Source organism: Pezoporus occidentalis, unplaced genomic scaffold (genome assembly GCF_034315485.1).
Source record: "Pezoporus occidentalis ecotype Australia unplaced genomic scaffold, CSIRO_AGI_Poc_V1 ctg223, whole genome shotgun sequence".
Classification (NCBI taxonomy): domain Eukaryota; kingdom Metazoa; phylum Chordata; class Aves; order Psittaciformes; family Psittacidae; genus Pezoporus; species Pezoporus occidentalis.
Window position 1 is genome coordinate 544,688 of NW_026914106.1, and position 20,049 is coordinate 564,736.

General features: G+C 49.0%; 1 protein-coding gene across 1 annotated transcript in view; it reads right to left on the reverse strand.

Moving 5' to 3' along the window:
• The window catches only part of CSMD2 (CUB and Sushi multiple domains 2), a 291,426-nt gene extending 280,300 nt beyond the window's left edge, over positions 1-11,126 (reverse strand). Inside the window, exon 1 of the mRNA XM_062620680.1 lies at positions 11,076-11,126. The gene's annotated coding sequence lies outside the window, so the exon portion shown is untranslated. The remainder of the gene's footprint in view (positions 1-11,075) is intronic.
• Positions 11,127-20,049: the final 8,923 nt, after the last annotated feature.

Here is a 20,049-nt window from a genome sequence, read left to right on the forward strand (position 1 = left end):
CTGGGAACAGGAGCAACCTCAGGCAGGCAGCCAAGCTCACAGCGCAACAGAAGGGGGGGTTGCTTGTTTCTTTATTGCTAGCACGGATGGGACTGGGTTGGCAGATGGAGACAGCAAGGTTTACACCGGTACATAACCCGCATGCTATGGACATCAGTAGTTTGCAGAGATTTTTGGACTGTGCAGAGCTTAGCGCTTCATCTGTGTCACTGCTTCGGGCACACACACCATTTCTGCACCTGCACTGGAGCTGTACAATGCCTGGCATCACTCAGAGAAAGCTCTCCCTGGGGTTAGGACACCTTCCATCGCTGACTGCTAGTTGGAAACACAGCAGTTCTGGGCAACATGGCAATGCCATCACTGCCCCCTGCTCCTGTGGCTAGGAACAGGCTTGGCCCAGAGCCATCCTGCTGGAAAGAAGCAAGCCCAAGGTGAGACAATCCTGGAGAGCTGCTGAGCCCAGAGCCATCTTACAGGCCTGCAGTGCATAAATAAAACGGGTATAATGACCTGAAGAAGCAGGTGCATGTTTTTATAAAAGCATATTGCTCATCTGAATTGGATCCAAAACTCTTCAACCACTTTATATTTAAAAATGCAGCTTCCCATTGCTGCAGCAAACAGCATCACCTGCCTTGCTGTACTGCCTGTTCTTGAAGGAGATCGGCTATCAGCTATCAATTGCAGTAGCAAGCATCTAATTTGACTTTGGCAGTGAGATGACAGTGTCTTGAATGCTAAATTACATCTGCAAAAAGGTCAAACCCATGGATACCTGAGCATTTACATAATTCAAGCAGCTCATCATCAGTTGCCTCTTTTTTTTCTGAGCTACTCTAAGGCAACAATTTGACATGACTTTTGGGAAAGTGACTTTTAGTGGGTAATGTTCTTGGGTTTGACCTTGCTTCTATAGTGTTAATCACTGCCCGTAGTAACTGCTTGCATCTTCAGAAGGAAATGAAGGCAATTACTTGTAGGAATCAGCCCTCCCCTACAATCACTGTAATAAACCAGAAACCCCTGCCCCGGAACGAGCAGCATTCTGCTGCTTACCAAAACCTCCCAGACCCTCCTCCCTTCATAAAACAACATGGAGCTATTCAATAGACTGTTACATAGAACTGGCAGCTCCTCTGGCAGCGTAAAGCAATGCACAGTGCTGAAAGGCATGCTGGAGCAGGCACCACACAGGAGTGCAGCAGACACATTCATTTCTCAGCAGTGCCACCGATTTCCTGAGCTACTTTTAAAAGCCCTAACGCAGCAAACACTCAGTATAACGCAGAAGGGTTGCTGTGCCCTGCTCAGAGCAGGGCGCGCAGTCGGGTCTTCCAGGTCCCAGCCCCACCTGTCTCATTCTCCAGATAACAGATCAGCCACTTTCCCTCTCAGCGCCTCAGTTTCCTTCCTTTTCCCCAGGAGGCTCAGGCTGTGCAGCAGCATAGGCTGACTGCTTGGGTGTGCAGCTCCAAGCGTACCTCACTGCTGCTAACCTCTTCAAGCTTTCCTCGTGGTTTATATTTTGCAGATTAATTGCATCTTTGTAATTAATCTTCCTCCTTATAACTCTGTATGTTAATTACCATGATTATTTCTGGTAATTCCATTTTATAAATGTTCCTAAAAGTGTGAAGTGCTGGCTGCACTATCTGAAATGAAATCTCTGCTCAGGAAATGCAATGAGAGAGCAGGGAGGGCAGGGCAGAGTCTTTAGAAACTGAAATGAAATTACAGTGAGTGACCAGCATTTGGTTCCCTACTGAACTCCTCCTGTCTCATGGCTCCTTAGCCTAACGGCCATCAATCAGAGCAGGAGCACACTGACCTTGCCTGTGCGCAAGGCAGAGATCACTCACACACAAACCATTCCCTCCCCATCATGTCTATGGAAAGAAATCAAAGATAAACCAAAAGAAAGTTACCTCTGAGCAAGTGCATTCCTTGCTTGCTTGGGAAGGGAAATTCAACAGATTCCAAGCACACTGAACACCTGCGCCATCAGCAAAAGAAACCCACCACCCAGGTGTCAATCACCCTCCCTCCTGCAGCATCACAGCTTGTCATGTTATGTAGCACTTGTTCCAGTGCCACCCATCCAGCTATAGTGGTCTGCCTCATCAGCCCGCCTGCTACTTCCCTCCCAGCTCACTTCTTCACTTGAATTCTTCCTTCATCTGAATTCCAAGGGGTTTCTTTCTTGTTTGAGACCTGAAAGCCATGTTTAGGGTTAATAAGTATCTCTATCAATAGAATATTCAATCAGTATGAATAACCATCACATCTCTCCCCACCCTTCTGACTGGTGATAGCTAAATTACTTCTAAATATAGCCCTTAAAATCTGCATTAATCCTGTCTGCTCAAACGCATTGGGTTTATTGACAGCACGAAGATACAAACCAAGCACCTGCATGGAACAGGAAATAAGAGCAATCCAGATTAAACGCACCTTCTATTAACCTTGTCTTTTGGGGTTTACTTCTCTGAAAGCCAAGACTACCACCAAATAATCATTTCATTTCCAGTCATTCTGGACTTCAACCTAACTAGAAAACTGTACAACAGTACCACTTCCATTATATTTATTATATATATTATTATATATATTTTGTATGTATTATTATATATAACAGTACCATTATATTACTTGGAGAAACATAACCAGGATGAGAGCTTACTCAGAACACCAAGAGGTTAAGAACAGTAATAGGAAATGGAATCTGAGAGTTCTGTCCAATTGGAAAGCACTAGCAGCTCCATGGTACCCAAACACCGCAGCAGCACAAGCAGTTCACATCACAGCAGAAAACAATCTTACTTAACCAGCTTTGGGGAGATCTTGGAGAGGCAGTAGGCAACAGGAGTCAACTGTCTATGACCACATCTGTTTATGCCTGACTACACCCAGCAAAGCAGCCCTGATCAAGAGCACAGTCTCACAGGTCTTTCCATGTGCATACAAGCGCAGAACATGCAGCTATAGGCAGTTTTCTCTGCTATTTACAGCACAGCAAAAACCAAGGCATCTTCCACAGTGAACTGACTTGTCTGGAGGAAGCCTTTCAAAGAGGACAACTCAGGAGCAGGTAACACTGGAGTCTTCAGCTACTGGCCTCAGCACCATTTAGCTGGCACACTGCGCTTTCAGAAGTCCACCATAAGCCTATAGATAACAGATCTGAAGTCAGTCCTGGTTTGCTCTGGTGTAAATTACAAATAACTCCATTAACTCCCAGAGTTACATCAAAGCAAGAGGTAAATAAGGCCCTGATCATGTTCGCTCTAAGGACATCCTGTCCATCACAGTTTGAGTTAATGCACTTTGCTGCTAGTTCTGGGCTATTCGCCATCAGTAGTAATTGGATTGCAAGAAAGGCAGGTATCTGGTTCCAAATGACATTTTTATCAATATCTCTCTGTTTACAGGTGTCTGTCATAACCTTCAAATACACTTAAATAACTCATTCATCCAAGCATTGAGCATATGCTGGGAAGAAGATTCACCAAGCAAATGCACAACTACTGCTCAAGTTTTTGCCTTCTAAAAAAACCCACCTGAATGGAAAACCTCCTCTTGCCTGAAACTGAGCAGCAGCGTGGAGCACACGGCCGAGAAACACGGAGTACGTGGGGCTGGGTGAACCCAAGAGGGGGTTTCAATTCCTGCTTTCTTTTCAGCAGGAATTATTATTCAAGGCTTTCAAACAAAAAAAAAAAAACCACAACTTCCGGGACAGTTCTTTGTTTCCTTACACAACAGCAGTATTTTGGATCCACACGTACTACAGCACTACACTGTGAACACCGGAGCCCAGCTCTACCACATGCTCACTGCAATGCAAGGACAAATAATGACCTCTATTCAATGCAAAACCTTGGTACTCCATCCCTTCTGGATTCCGATATGGAAAGATAAACCTATTAACATTCAGAGCCAAACCTTGTAGCCTCTCCTGAACCAGAGAGAATCAGACCTTCTGGTGCCCAGCCTGTTGAAATATCTAGCGACCCCAGACACACCTGACACTGAACTTCTACCCCAACGTCACATCTGTCAACACAGCCCCCAGGAGAGCACAAGCCATGCAGCACAGCCTTAGTCTGTAAATTCAGGTATGCATTAGAGGGAAGTCCCATGATGCTGGAAGGAGAACAGGGGATCCCAGCTCTTGGGCTGGCACTGCAGACTCCCAGAGCACAAACAAGTACAACTGCCACATTTGGCACCACTACATGCGATGCTGTTCAAATGCCAGGTTTAGGCAAAAACGCTGCCAAGCCCACTCAGCAGACAACGTGCTCACTTAAGGAATGGCCCCATCCTTAAAATGCCGACACCTCAAACATTCCAGCCTCCACAAACTCATTGCTATTTATTCCGCCTCGCTAATGACCTCACAAATTAGAAGGCGGCTTACGTGTATCAGATTAAACCTCTATGACGATGTCTTCCATGTTCTAGTTTAATATTAAATCTAATTAGGACAGCAAGGAGGTGGTGAGGGGGGAGGACCGAAACCTGGAAAGTGTCACCAGCAGCTCCTTTTCAACATCTGAATTGGAATGGCTTTCAGCCAGATGAGCAATTACTCCAACAACAGACAGGGACAACCCATGCGTGCGAGGCCCATATGTTCCTGCCTAGCCCCAGAGAGAAGCACTAGGAAGTTCTGTCACTTCCCACTGTTCTCCACGCAGCTCCAGGAGGCGCCCCATACTCACATCGCTAACCTCTCCACTTCCAGATCCTTCTGTTCCTCTAGCTTCCGAGGCAGCTGCCAAGTGCCACTTGCAGGAGGCAGCAGGGATGGAAAGCCTGAGGTTTGTGCCACCTCTCTTTGCTCTGGCTCAGTGGGTAGGATGCACTCAGAGCAAGCTTCCTCCAAAGGCAGGCAGCACCGCAGCCAGCCTCAGCTGGGACAAACAGGCCAGCACACTGGGGTGCGGTGACCAGACTTAATGCCCCCCTCAGCAAACACACAGGGTAAAAAGCAGCCCTTACAATAAGCAGCACAAGAGCTCCTTGCAGGAGCACCAATGTTAACGACGATGGCACTACAGAAGAGCTCCTCTCCAGAGGGGTCCCAGCCCTTGCACTATTGGACACGTCCTGGCCATCCCAGTCACTGTGCCTCAGTGCAGACAGGTTGCTGCCCTGCGAGAAAGGCAGCTTCCCAGCCAGGCCAGCAGCAGCTCATGTCCTTCACACTTGTTCAACACAAGGTTAGGCAGCTTTAAGTCTCTATGACATCCTTGCTGATCCAAAGTACCGCAAGATCCTGTCCTGCAGGGCACCTACAGCCAGCCACACAAGAGCTATAACTCAAACCCCGTCGCTGTCATCAGGGCAGCAGATGACAAATCTGTATGTGGACACTCATAGATGAGGTACTGCTTGATCAGCTGAAGTTAACCGTGCACATGCTGCTAGCACGTTGCACTAGCGCAGTAGCCACTCTCCCATGGATTAAACTAATACTACTTAGTAACTGATGCACATCAAGCAACCGGCAGCTACTGACAGGCTGTGGTCCCTGCAGTTAACATAACTGCTTAAGATACGGACTCACTCTGACAGCTGGAGTGATCTGATCGCCCCCAAGCAGAGGGAAAAGAGGCTCAGAAGCCCAAGTCTCACATCCACCCCAGGAGGCAGAAGTCTTCAAGTCTTCTGCCTCACGTGACCACATCATAAGCCAGGTTCCCAATCTCTCCTTTTGAAAGAAGAGCCACCACAGTGATTCTTCTAAAGCACCTCATGTCCCCAGTCCACATGAAATCAGAACAGCTTGCATTAATAGTAGCTGTTGCATATTACATTTACACAGAGCCCTTTGTCCAAGGATTACAGACTCTTCAAAACTTAATTAAGCTGTATGCCCCCCCATAAGATGCATTAAATTCTGTCAGCATTTTTAGACTAAAGCACTATTTTGCAGCAGTTAGTAATCGGCTGTAGGTTTCAAGTTCCTCACCCAGGGAAAGATTCAATTCCTGCCTTTCAAGCACAAAGCTTAAAATCAGGATTCTTGGGGCTTCCAGTTTCATGTTCTGCCATTGGCTTGATTTCCTGACATGAGGCAGCAGATAGGCAAGAGATTAAAACAGGGACCTGAGAACAACCGGCTACCTGCTAGAGCCTCAAGTCTGAAATCAGCTGTTCAGAGCTAACTCTTCCTCTGGATGCTCTGACATCATGTCACAACTGGTTTGTTTCTCACTGTGCTAGCAAGCTTCATCTCGGCCTTCTTGATTTATCAGCAAGGCTAGCATGTAACCAAAATGAGGTTTGTCCTGATGCTCTGGCCATCACAGATACCACAAAGACACAGGTACCACAAAGGCTCCTGGGTGTCTCCGGTCCAGCCCTCTGATGCCATTTGATAGGTCAGGTTTGGCTCTCACTAAACACCACCTAACACAGCAAGAGCCCAACTAAGATCTGACCCCCGCAGTGCCACTACCATAACTACACTGAACCGTCCCACTTTGCCTCCCACTCCCACCTGAACCTTCTGTTGCTTTTGCTCCTTCCCACATCAAGAGCTTTCTTTCCCATTCATATTTCTAAATGTGAGTCAAGGTAGTCAGAACGAACAAGGACAAACCAACCTCCTTACTGCAGTGTTCTGACCTCCCATCAAAGAGCAGGACAGAAAAATCCACTTCACCGGAGCAGCTACACAAGATCCTTTCTATTGTGCAGAGCTGTGACCATGGCCTCCCATCTGCAGCTGAGGTCAAAGGGATTTACCCACGCACAGCTGAGACCTCACATGCCTCAATTCCCCCAAGCCCAATGATCTATGGGTTATGCTGACTAACCTTTCCACACATCATCATATCCTGAGATCTGCGAAGGTTCTTTCTATGTGACCTGTGTCACAGTAAAAGTATTCCTTATCCTCTGGGGAGATCAGTGGGATTGTTAGAGGATACACTATGGAAAGCAGCTCTGGTTTCCTGCTGCAAGAGAAGCAAGCAGATCATTTTCAGGCCTGCTAGGGAAGTCAAGTGAAGTGGAATCCACAGATCTCCAAATGACTAATGATCTAAAATGACTGCAGAAAGAGTTGTGAATGCAGGGAGCACATCTACTGCCATCTGGACACAACACGGTCTGGGGGGAAGTCTACCAAGCAGCTGGGAAAGGGATTGCCTAAAGAAAGAACAAAACACACCAACTGAGATACAGGGTACCCTGGGCAGAACAAGCCTCCTTCAACTCGCAATCTAACTTGTGTTGCCATGGGCCCCACATAGTAAATGGTTTCATGTCAGAGCATTGCCACCGGGCTCAGCACCAAGGGTACAGGCTGATGGGCAGAAGCAGAGTCCCTGCTTTCTTTTGACCCAGCCAAACTGGCTTCCCACTTACAGAGCCTTGTGCTCAGCCCTCAGTAACTCAGTGCCACGGTGAAGAGACGCCGTGCCGCTGGGAAGAAAAGGGTTATGAGGACAGGGTTTAAAAATAAATCAACTTTTGTGTTGTTTTGGAAGTAATATATGAAAAAGATTTGGTTGTAAAAGGCATTGTATAAATGGAGGCACTATTATTGTTTGACAATAAAAAACCCAAACACTTTTCTTATATTTGCTTGGAATAAAACCATCTTGCAGATGTCTTCAGACAGGCTTTTTAACTGCTTTCCGCAGCTTAATTTTCCCTTTTAGGTTTTTATTACATTTAAATTAAAATTATGCCTGTAAGCAGTCAAGGGCAACTTTTAACAAGTTTATCATTGCTGAACTTTTCATTGCTCATCTCCACCACCTTTGCTCGGGAGCCTGGAAACAAAGCTTACCCCTTTCCCCATACCCCTCCTCTTCTCCGCTTAAGCGGGAGTGATTCTCCCACCCTTTGTGCTCCCTAAGAAACTCCTTCTCAGGGCACCTTATCACCCTAATTGCAGGAGCCCTTCTGTATTGCCAGCCACAACAATGCTTTTTACAAAAAACTCTATCCCAAGAGTTAGAACGTAAGGAAAACATGGAACAGAGAAAGCACCTTTGCCACTGAGAACAGACACGGTCAGGAAGAGCAAAGCCAAAAATACCACCTCTTCCCAGTGCTAAATTTTAGCTTAAACAAATAACCTCGGAACAGGAAAAGCTCTCTCGAAACACCGTAAGTGACCTGCATTCTCAGACTCCAACGAGAACCTGGCCAGCAGTTCCGGTTCCTACCGACACACACCACCCTCTGTTATCCCCTCTCCTGCCTGCCTCCCTCCTCACCAGCACTTCTGGAGCTTTCTACTCATTTACACTTTCTGAAAATCAGGACCAGGGCTGCAATGTTGGACCGCATCCTCAGAAGAGCCAATGAGTGGGACTGCCCCACAACAGAGCTTATGGGGGGCCTGAGGCTTCCCAAGCTGAATTCGCTCAGATTCCACCACAGAATAAAAACCATCCTGCATCACAGCAGCGCCCAACAGCAGACAAGGGAGGAGACGTTCACCTGCAGACTGTGTTCTGTCTGAACAGCCTCTCCTCTACCTCCGCTGGGACACAAGAAGAAAGCAGCTTTCTTTTCGGAGTACTGCTTTGAAGTAGCCCGAGTACAACTGTTTGGCAACCCCTCTAAAATGAAAGCTGCATCTAAATAACCACAGCACACTGAGCAATACCAATGGGAAATACCTCCACAGAGACTGCCTTCCTGCTCTTGTACCTTTATTTCCAAGGTTCTCCACTTCAGTGGGGGCAGCTGCAACTGCTGCAGGCCAAATTAATGTGGCATGCTAAAGAGGAGAGCAGCACACCTGCTCTCTAATGAAGATTTTACTTCTGTTGCTATTTTTATTCTTGTTTCACTCAAACTAAATTAAATGCTATGCAGACTGGAAGCCGCTCTTTGCTTATGGGGAAAGCACGAGAGCCCCCAGGTATATCTAAAGCACAGAATTAGGTAAATAATTAAGTTACCTCATATACTCTCCTTTAATTCCCATGTCTGGATTTAGTTCACATTTTCTGGGTTGAATATGTCTTGTTCCCTTAGCTATAACCATCCCGTTAAAATCATCTTCAGACTGTTTGGGGGTTCTCTTGATTAATGAAGCTTCCTTGGGTGGATTCTCCCAGGACCAACACGTACCAGAAACAAGAGATACTTTTGTGTATTTAGCAGTTTTGCTGCCAACAGATGCACTGCCAGGTCTGTAAAGCCACACACACCTCAGTCACAAGGACAGACTACATCTAGAAAAGTTTCAAGCAGCCCTGGCAGAGGAAGCTCCAGCAATTGCTCGCTTTGCTTACAGCCCAGTTGAGCTTTGCAACAGGGACCACTTTGGGATAAGAGCTTTGTCCCTCACCACTCACCTTAACCATTCCACCCTTAAGTGCCTCTGAAATGTGCCTGAGTGCCTGTGCTTCCCCCAGGTCCGTGTTCTGTGCACAGATTCATTGGGTGTTCCATCTCTAAAGATGTCACTACGATCTTTACTGGAACGTGCTTCTACATTGCACCAGTTCTATTGAACACTTTCACACAGATCTGTAACACTATATCCAATGTACCACCGCCATTCCCGGAATAAAAACAGGTTTCAAAATACACTGAAGAAACATAATGCTGGTAATCTCTGATTTTAGCCATAAGAGGTAACCAGCAGATATTTAAATGCAACTTGAACAAAGTGAGATTCTCCATATGGCTTCAAAACCCATCTTATTTGCAAGTTTCTAAGCAAACTGAGATGCTCATCAGGGATTCTTTCAGATGCTCACACCTTTCCCCCCCAGGCCCCCACCAGAGTAAGCCAACCTGCACTGCTAGCTTTATTTCCCACTTAAAGTGGAACAACTTTCCTTCTCTCACAGCTCTCCAGTGTGAGCTGGAACTCAGGCAAGCAACATCTCAATACAGAAAATTATAAACGCAGACTTCGCCCTAGGTGGTTATTTCAAATCCAACCCCAATTTAAAGCTTATTACCAAATAATACCCACACGGCCACTTCTGTCCTGTGCCCCTTGCACTGCCTGGGAGCACTTCACAGAGCTAAGAGGTTAGCACTGTGTGACTGCTCAGCACTGATTTAGAGTCCAGGTCAATACTCACACCTCGTGCTAATTTTAATAGTGAATGACTGCGGCTCTCACTGAGGGCTCAGAAAAGACGTCCTCAGTAAAACTGAACAATCCCAGTATGCACCCAGGGGATTTTCAGGCCTGCCTTCACTTCCCCCAAGAGATGGGACAAATCTATTGTTCTTCCTCATTAACTCTTTCTTTGTTAGCTTTTGCCACCAACAGCCAGCCATTTGTCCTGTAAGCTAAGAAAAGGCTCACAGTATAAATGAACAGAAACGGTATTTATGAAGTTAAACTAAGTATGATGAATGAATAGCACTGGAATATCAGCTGGAAGTAAAGCAAAGCATCACTGGTTCATCAGCTGGGAGGGGATGGGACACAGAGAAGAACAGGAGTCCTACTCAGCAGGTTGTTTAGATAGCCAAAACCTGTCGGAGTTAATGTTTGCTATTAGGAGCTGCAGCAGCTCCGCGTGGAGGCTTGTGCTGTTTACTTTGCTTATTAACACTTGGGGTGCATGTTTGGAGAGGCTGCCATGGCGCATGCATACTAACAACCCTGCAATTGACTCCAGTGAGGCATCCCTGGATGCTGCTCAAGAACTGCAGGGAAGGAAATGCCTCCCAGCGGAGCCAGCACTTGCCAGGGATGCGTGCCCGGTAAACCCGGCAACCCACCCTCCGCAGCAGCCACCCATGCCTCCAAAATCATCGCATCCCAGCCTGGTTTGAGCTTAAGGGACCTCAAAGCTCCTCCAGCTCCAACCCCTGCCACTGGCAGGGACCCCTTCCACTGGAGCAGCTTGCTCCAAGCCCCTGTGTCCAACCTGGCCTTGAGCACTGCCAGGGATGGGGCAGCCACAGCTTCTCTGGGCACCCTGTGCCAGCGCCTCAGCACCCTCACAGGGAAGAGCTTCTGCCTCAGAGCTCATCTCAGTCTCCCCTCTGCAGGTTAACACGCACCACATAAATCACTCCTGTCCTCCCCATAGGAGCCTCGGCCAAGACGCCAGCAGCCCACTCACACGAGACGCCGTAGGAAAATCACGGCTCCCACAGCCCGCTTGCTACAGCGGGCGGCATCCCCGGGGCCCGGCACGGCCTCCCCGGAACGAAATAAAGCTTAAACCGCACCTTTGAGCTCCAGACGCGCTCCTCCACGCACCGCCGCCCGCGCAGAACCTTCCAGACGCGCTCACCCCTCGCGCCCCGCTCATCACTGCCGCGCTCCTCCTCTTCCTGCCCGGCCGCTCCCCGGTGTGGCCGCGGCGGCGCTGAGCTCGCACCGAGGCCGGGAGGAGCCGCGCCTCACACCTTTCCTTAAGAGCTCTTATGTAGTCACTGATCGGCTCCTTAATGGCTCCGCTGACGCCTGCGTGTGGTTACAAAGCGGTTGCACCTGAACCCACCCAAATAAAACCCTGCCCCCAGGCTGCTCCTGCCTTGTTTGCCCTGAAGCGGCTGTGGCCGGGGTGGCAGCGGGAGCTTCTCGGAGCTGGCGGCCTCGCAGCTCCACCACGGCTCCTTGGCTGCTGGGACCGGGGCCCTGGCTCTGCTCGCCTGAAGCAGCTGAGTCCTCCTCGAGAAGAGCCCCTTCACACGGAGGCAGGGGTGAGTCCGTGTGCCTGCTTGTGCCTTCCTTCGGGGCTCAGGTGGATGTTGTGCTCTCTGCTGTGCCTGCTCGTGCTCTGTCCCTAGGAGTTTATCCTAGAGTGGGCCTTGTATAGCCTTTAGGCTGCAGAAATACTCATTCATAAGCAGCCGGTGTTCAGCCCACAGATAGAAGCTGTGAATCACGCATTAATTCTCAGTGCAGAGCTCAATGGAGAACATGCTTATGGCTTTTTAATTTTGCCATGTGTGTAATGTTCAGGTATTTCTAAGTGCTTGTCTAGCTCATGGGGTTTTGCTGGGCAGGAGCATCCAGGCGCTGGTGAGAGCAGGCTCCTGGTGTTGCCTGCCTTTGGTGTGCTTTGCTGGGCAGGGACGTGCAGTGTCCTGTAGGATGGATGCTCGCATGAAGCCAGTGCTCACCTAGGGAGCAGAGGCAGGGAGCGGGGTCTGCCCCCCTTGGCTTTTCATCAGCAGAGAGAAGAGAGGCAGGGCATAAAGTGCCACTGTTCTGTGGAGTTCCTGCCTGTTCTGAAGGTGGTGCTGGAGGTGCTGTGCAGGGGCTTCGTGGCCGTCTCTGAGCACAGCGAGGTCTCTGCTCTGGCCTGCACGGAGATGCTGTGTCTGACCTGTGGAGTGAGGGTGCCTTAGCCCAGCTCGGGGCACTGTGACCTGCGGCTGCTGGTTCAGGTGGTGGCTGGCATGCGGCAGCAGCTGAAGCAGGTTAGAGCTTAAGGAGTGTGGTCCAGCTGTGTGATATTGCGTTATCACCCTCTGTACAGGAATAGAAATAGTGACCTAGAGCAGAAGTGCAACGTAATCAAGGCTTTAACAGCTCCCACATGTTTCTCCTGGCTGTACTGCTTCATTCGTGCTTCCAGGCATGAGCCCCATTTCTACCTGCCCCCATAAACCTCCTTCAGCTTTATAAAGCAAGTGCCCTGGCCCCACGTGGGACTTGCTGCCCTGAATTTTTCTCCTTATACAGAATTTCTGTAACTTCTCTCTTGAGTTTAACATGAATGAAAACATGAACAGTCTTGTGAATAGGAAATGGGATGCTGCACAGTACGTTTTTAGCACTCTGCATCGGGGATTAGATGCACAACTCCTGTTGCCATAGCTTTCATCCCTCTGAGGCTTAAATGTGTCACATAAGCTGAATGAGGTACGCAACCAAGGCAGGAGGAAAGAGGTGTGCCACAAAGGAGGGAGCCACAAGCGAAGCAGGGATCTTTTCTTTCAGTTTCAGCCTAATGAGTCAACATTTATGATGTCAATAATTTTAAGCTGTAAACAGCAAGCTAACAAAAGCCATGTGGGGGAGGAAGTGGGAGCTGAGCTCTGGATGACTGGCACTGCAGTCACTAGGCAAGACCTCAAAGACCTGCATGTCCATTATGGACTCTTACCAGCACAGGCATCTTCCCAAAGGAGATGCTAATACCAGTACAGAGCAGCTGTCCTGTTTGGTCTCTTGTGCAGTGGCCAGTGCCCGAGTTTGGGTAGCAAAGGCAGGCAGTTCCTCCTGATTCACATGATCATTCACAGCAGTCCCCAGTGCACGCTGCTAGAGGAGGGGACAATAAATGGGAAGGTCTCTGCAGAAGCTGGATTGCTTTTAGTTCCTCTGCGGAAGGTAAATGGGGGAAGTTCCATTTGAGTCAAGGGAGCTTCCCTGGGACCCTTACAGATGAGTAACAAATGCTTCTCTTTGGCAGTGTTTCTAAGAGGTGCCAATCCACACTTGTGCTGTTAAGTAAGCGAGTTCTGGCATTCCAGGTGCCTCTGCTTTTGCTTGGAATGAGAAGTCAGCCACAGGAAAAACAAAGCTGGGAGGGAACCTGAAGGGGAAATCCCAGTGACTTGGGGTAGGTGGGGGAGCTGTAACAAAAGGAAGGGGCAGGATTTCTTTCTCATCTGCTGCTTGTGTCAGTCTTTCTGGTGTTTAAATGTGAAACTTCCACGGCTCGGAGATCACTGCAGGGTGAAGCTCTTGCTGTTTGCATCAGATGATGATTGCATGTGTCCTGCTTAAGAAGCAATGTCCAGGTAGTCACGTTTACCCGGTCAGGTCTCTGGGTAGTGGAGATGCTGGGCTTCACTTGGCTGAACCTCTGATACATTTCAGTTGTGTTTTTTCATGCAATTCCCAGGTTTGGCTCCCAGCAGCCTTGGGCTGGTCCCCTTGTTACAGTGTGTAATTGAAATGAAGTATGTGCAAGTCCTGTTACGTTTGGACTCTGAGGTCTCTGCCACAGCGTAAATAATAATGGCTTCAAATCATGTCTTTGAATGCTTTGCTTTACGCTCCTGTAGCAGTGCCTAGTTGAGCAGGGGTAGGCGCTGTCATTGTGGTTCAAGGAGTGGCAGTTGCTCGGGGTAAGTCAGTTTTTAGTGAGGCGGTGGAAGGCTGTGAAGGAAGTGTGAGAACGTTAACCTGGGTATTCAGGCACTTGTGTCTCTTGAGCAAATGGTCTCTGCTTCAGTACTGTGGCTCAGGATCAGGTTTTGACCTGGGAAAGAGTAGCAAGACCCCTGTGCAGCCCAAGCCTGTGCTCTGATTTCCTGTTACTGTCTTCGGACTGTAACATAGCGCGTTTGCAGCTGTGGGCTGGGTACCGTGCTTCAGGCTTTGAGGATCAACATGCAGTAGTGCATCTTGGCCCTCCTTAGGTGTCCCCTCTCCTAAGCAGAGGTGCCCCTTGCACACCCACCTTCCCTGCTGCTCCTGCCTTTCTAAACGAAGCTCTGACTTACACGAGGAGGCTGTGAACTAGGGAGAGGGAACATGTAACTCATTCCAGTCCTCCCCTGCTCAGACAAGAGCCGTGCTCAGGCAAGCAGTCACCATCCGCTGTTCTAATTGAATATTCTGTTTTCCCTTCGCTGCAGCTTCATTTTCATGTACCAGTGACAAACAAGAAACTGCAGCACGTGCCTGTTTACACCTTGCTCCCATTTCAGCATCCCTCCTGGTAGCTCTTGTGCCCAAAGTAAATGCAGGAAAGGGAAGTGGTATTAGAGCTACTGATTAACCAGCCCTGTGTGATTGACTGAGGTACAAGCTGGGTGGAGCAGCAATGCTGGGGGAAAGCTTTCCTCACCCCCTTCTTCCAAATCATATATTTTTCGAGTTCACATCAATTACTTCCATTTCCAGCTGGATAAACCTGAATGAGAAAGCTTTCTGTCACTGTGCTGACACGACCGTGAAGCACTTTGTTAGTGCCTCCTGATGCAATCCAAATTGGGTGTTTGCAGGAGAGAAATCTGGCATGGACCTAGGGAAGATTAAACAACAGGGAAAGAAACAATGGGAGGATCTGAAGTCAGAGCCTGTGTTCGGGTTGTGGTTCTGGTCTGTTGCGCAGGGAGCACATGCCTGTCTGAGAGTACAACTGAATGAGCTGTAAATATGCTTGTGAAACAGAAGGTGCCTGTGTGCTTGTGTGGCTACTTCTGGTGGCATTCCTCTGCACGTTGGAAGTACCAGACAACAGCAGAAACCGGTTGTTCTTTGTAAGCTTCCCCAGGCCTTGACTGCCCAACAGAAACCTCAGTGAGACCTGCCCGAGCCCTCTGTTGATCCTGTGATGGCTTTAAGCAGCAGCAACCGTCTGTACTTTGAACATGTTACATGGCTCCATAGCAAATAACATTTCCTGCCGTAAGGAGATTAGTATGAAGATGGATGGGGATTTAATTCGGTTTTTGAAACTAGAGAGCTCTGTTTCTCATTTCCCTGTGCTTTCCATAGTGAGCTGCTCCCATTGCCGCTCCAGCAGTATCAAACTCTGTGGGAGGTTTTTTGCACAGAACCATTCCTATTTTCTTTGTGCTGGGGGATTTTGACTTGTGCACCGGTGTAGAATAAAGTCTGGCTGTAGTGGGTAAATATTGTCTGGTTTGTACTTCGATGCACAACAGAGCTGCCGTTTCCCTGCATCATGCATGTGTGTTATGGTTACCACACGAAAGAAAACAGACTGATCTTTCACTGTAGATATGGTCTTAAAACATGATTGCTTTAAAATACAGCTGGGGATGCGTGCCTGGGAAGGCCGGGGATACTGCAGCTAAAGCACTAAGCCGGGCAGAACAGAATGAGATTCAATTTCCCGATCTGGTGCCGTTCGCCTGGGAAGCGTTATTCTGGATTGTTTAACGCCCAATCCCAGCTTGCTTCTCTCTAAATCACACTGAGACTTGGCACCTTTCGCATGTTGAATCTAGTGAATGACAGTCCACAAAGTTCCATGGAAAATGGGTTTTGTCAGAGTGACCTGATTTAGTTATTTGAGGTTATGAATTTGGTTGACAGTGGTAACGGCAGAGCTATAAAAAGCTCAGGCTATTTTAAGGTGTTTGGCTGCAAACTGTATGATATTGTGATTAAAAGTTGGTTGAACACCCAGTACATGGCTCAGAACTGTGGAATGGGGATTGTCCTTCCTAGTACAATTCCACAGAAAAATTGTGGTGAGGGTAGAACTTCAGGAAGGACCACGAGATAGTTTTGTGCTAGTTCAGTCTTCATGGGCTCCTTTCATGCACTGGACAGGGCAAGGAGTTGGCACATCAGAAGCCAGACTGACAATGAATACTAGGCCCAGCAAATGGTAGTGCTGGGTTGCAGTGAACCTCCTGCTTCCTGGGCTTTTACCTAAACAGTTTCAGTATTAGGATACTTGGCATTAGCTTCCTTCTTGGTATAAAGCCTCCCATAGCTAATACCTATGTGAATCACTAGCAAAGCAGGAGACTGTTACTCTGTTATCAACAAGGTCTATAGCAAAGAAAGTCTTTCTGACCTTGGATTTGGATTATTTCTCTTTGCTGTCATCCCCTGTTTGTGATTTTCCCAAGGTGCTTGTGCTGAGCTAAGATGCGGTGAGAGATAGGAGCAGGTGATAGTGTGAAGATCACCTGTTCCTTGTGAAAGTAATGAACCAGCTTATCTGGGATTGAGAACTGTGGAGTCATTCCCCTAGGAAGGAAAATGGAGAGAAACTGCAGTTTTTAAACAAAGACAATTGTAGAAGAAACAGGTATGTTGAGGGATAAGGCAGTGGCATTTGTTTTACCTCGTGGATTGATGCTGAACTCTTCATTGCTTAAGAAAAACTGGGGGTAACGGGACTGAAATGTGTGTGCATTTGTTGACTGGGATTTTGGGTTTAATGCTGGGTGGTTTTCCACTCAGCAGTGTGTTTCCGGAGGCAATAAAACTCATGCCTTAAACCTGAACCTTTCAGTGAGTACAAGTCAGGAAATACTGCAGAGGCGCTACCTCTCAGATATGAAAATAATGAAGGCAAGATAGAACTGGCACTGAAGTGCCTGAAGTCAGTAGGCAAGGCCAAGTTTGAATCTATTCAGAACAGTCATTTTTACCGTTACTGCCTGAATGGGATCTTGGTTTGTACGAGTGGGTTTCTTCCTGTGTGCTAAGCTGAAACATCTTTGGAGAAAGGATTGTCGGAGCGCATGTTTGGGAGGCGATGCATCTCCTTTGTCTTCTACTGCCTCCATCTATGTGAGATGAGAGAGTATGGTTGGCGACAAGGTCACTTGTGCTGCTAAAACAGCAGTGATGTCAGTAGCACTTCAGAATTGTAAGAACTGCTGTGGTTCCTGGGGCTCCCACAGCAGCCTTGGCTTCAAGTGTTACTGTGGACTGTTAACCTCTCTGTTGGAGCCTTAAAAAGAGTTTGAGTGCTCGAGATTTGTCAGTGCTTGGTGTAGTGCAATATCTCTATAATACTTCAAGCTGAGTTCATGGGGACAGAGCGGGTCCACCAAAGGTAAGACGTTTCTAGTGCCTTTTTTGCATGGCAAAATGGATAGAGTGGATGGGAAGGCACGTAGCTTTGCCATTGTAGCATGGGTAACTGGTCCTAGCTAGGAACTCCCCATCATCTGGATATGTTATATTCCTAGGATGTTTGTGGATTGCTTGGTTCATAATCTCTTTGTGTCAGTGTCCTGGGTTCAGCAGTAGCAGTCATTTTTTCTCCTTCTTGGTAGCTGGTGTAGTGCAGTGTTTTGACTTTCAGCTCGGGAACAGAGCTGATAACAAGCGATGTTTTGGTTTGGCCAAGGACTTTGTGAGCCTCATGCTCTGCCAGGGAGGAGGGGAGGCTGGGAGGAAGCAGAGACAGGACACCTGACCCAAACTGACCAAAGAGGTATTCCATACCACAGCACGTCATGCCCAGGATGCAACTGGGAGTTAGCCGGAAGGGCTGGGAGACTGCAGGGTTGGAGGAGGTATCGGTCAGAGCTTGGTCGGGCTGGGGGGGCGAGTTATCGGTTGGCTGGTGGTGAGATGATGTATTCTCTTCCCTTGTTATTTCCTTTATCATTATTATCATTGGTGGTAGCAGTAGTGATTTGTGTTATACCTTAGTTACTAAACTGTTCTTATCTCAACCCGTGGGAGTTGCATTCTTTTTTGATTCTCCTCTCCGTCCCTCCGAGAGCAGGGGGAGGGCAAGAAAAGGGGGGGAAGTGAGCGAACGAGTTACCTGACTGGGTTTAAACCACGACAGTTCTTTTTGGCGCCCAACGTGGGGCACGAAGGGTTGAGATAACGACAGATCTGACCGGATTAATAGTCACTTGTCACAATGCTGATTTATTGGGTCTCAGAGTTGTTTTGCTTGATCTCACAGCTTCAGAATGTTGTAACTTACTTAGAGCCGGTATTTGCTGTGATAGTGTTTATCAAGTATGGGGCCTGGGCTAAGGTTCTTGTCTCACTGTGCTTCATGGCAATGGCTTGTAATACGGGCGGGCTCCAGCAGCAGGGCGGGACGGACGTGGCCGTGGACTTGTACCTGGCCGTCCGGCTGCTCTTCACCGTCCTGGCCCTCGCCCTACTCTCCATCTTCGTGAGGCCGTGGGGAGCCGAGGGGGAGCGGCCCCGGGAGCCGGCGGCTGCTGAAGCGGCCCGGAAGAGCGGCCCCGGGCACCAAGCGGCGGCGGGAGCGGTGCCGGAGGCCGCGAGGGGACGGCTGCGGGTGGAGGAGGTCGGGGCGGTCGAGGAGCAGAAGGAAGCGGCTGCCGAGCAGCGGGAGAAGGCGGCGGAGGAGCCGAGCCCCGCGGCCGAGCCGAGCCCCGCGGAGGAGCCGAGCCCCGCGGAGGAGCCCAGCCCCGCGGCCGAGCCCAGCCTCGCGACGGCCGAGAGCGTTTCCCGGAAGCCGCCCGCCGAGCCCCAGGAGGATGCAGGAGACCACGCAGCATTTCCCAGCAAGGCAGAGGAGGAAGAGCTGGACTCAGGAAAAGAGAAGCTGGCGGTGGGAGAGCCGGCAAGCACAGCAGCTACACCAGCCCCAGTGACAAGTACAGCAGCTACATCAGCCCCAGTGACAAGTACAGCAGCATCGTTTGAGAGTTCTGAAGGTTTTGAATGGCCTTTGGGTGTCCTTGGGACCTGCCTGCTGATTGTGATGGGGATCAGCATGTTGGCACACACACAGACTGTGTTCTACCCACAACCATTTTGTCTGATCTCAAAAGTTAAGCAGAGTCAGGTTTGGGTCTTGTCTGCGGTTAGACGACGATATGGGGGGACCAAGAGATTTTCCCCAAAGCTGGACAGCCAGGAGTGGCAGGGTGTGTGGGACAGTATGGGCAAGTATCTAGTCCACTGGGCCCCTCCAGTGCTTTGGAAGCATCGGAGATGGAAGGCAGCTGTATGGAGTCCCCAGCAACAAGCTGCAGAAACTGCTGAAGGGGACAGTGAATTATTTTGAGCCTGGTGGGCCCATGGCACTTCAGGCCATCAGAGCAGAGATGCAACATAGAGATGGACTCATGATCGAGGGGTGGACTTAGCAATGGACACTATTGCCCAGGTTATTCACGAGTGTGAACACTGCACACAGTCCTGCTCTGGAAGACTGTTACAAGAGATGAAGCCTGACATCATGGACCAGATGGACACAGAAGCTTTATAGGGACTGGTCCGTGCACTAAGTTAAGAGTGCACCGAGATAAGAGTGATGGTATATTGAAAATTTGGGATCTGAGCATGACGTGAATGGTATGGAATAAGGGGTGGATAATGTCATGGGTTCAGCAGTAGCAGTCATTTTTCCCCTTCTTGATAGCTGGTGCAGTGCAGTGTTTTGACTTTCAGCTCGGGAACAGAGCTGATAACAAGCGATGTTTTGGTTTGGCCAAGGACTTTGTGAGCCTCATGCTCTGCCAGGGAGGAGGGGAGGCCGGGAGGAAGCAGAGACAGGACACCTGACCCAAACTGACCAAAGAGGTATTCCATACCACAGCACGTCATGCCCAGGATGCAACTGGGAGTTAGCCGGAAGGGCTGGGAGACTGCAGGGTTGGAGGAGGTATCGGTCAGAGCTTGGTCGGGCTGGG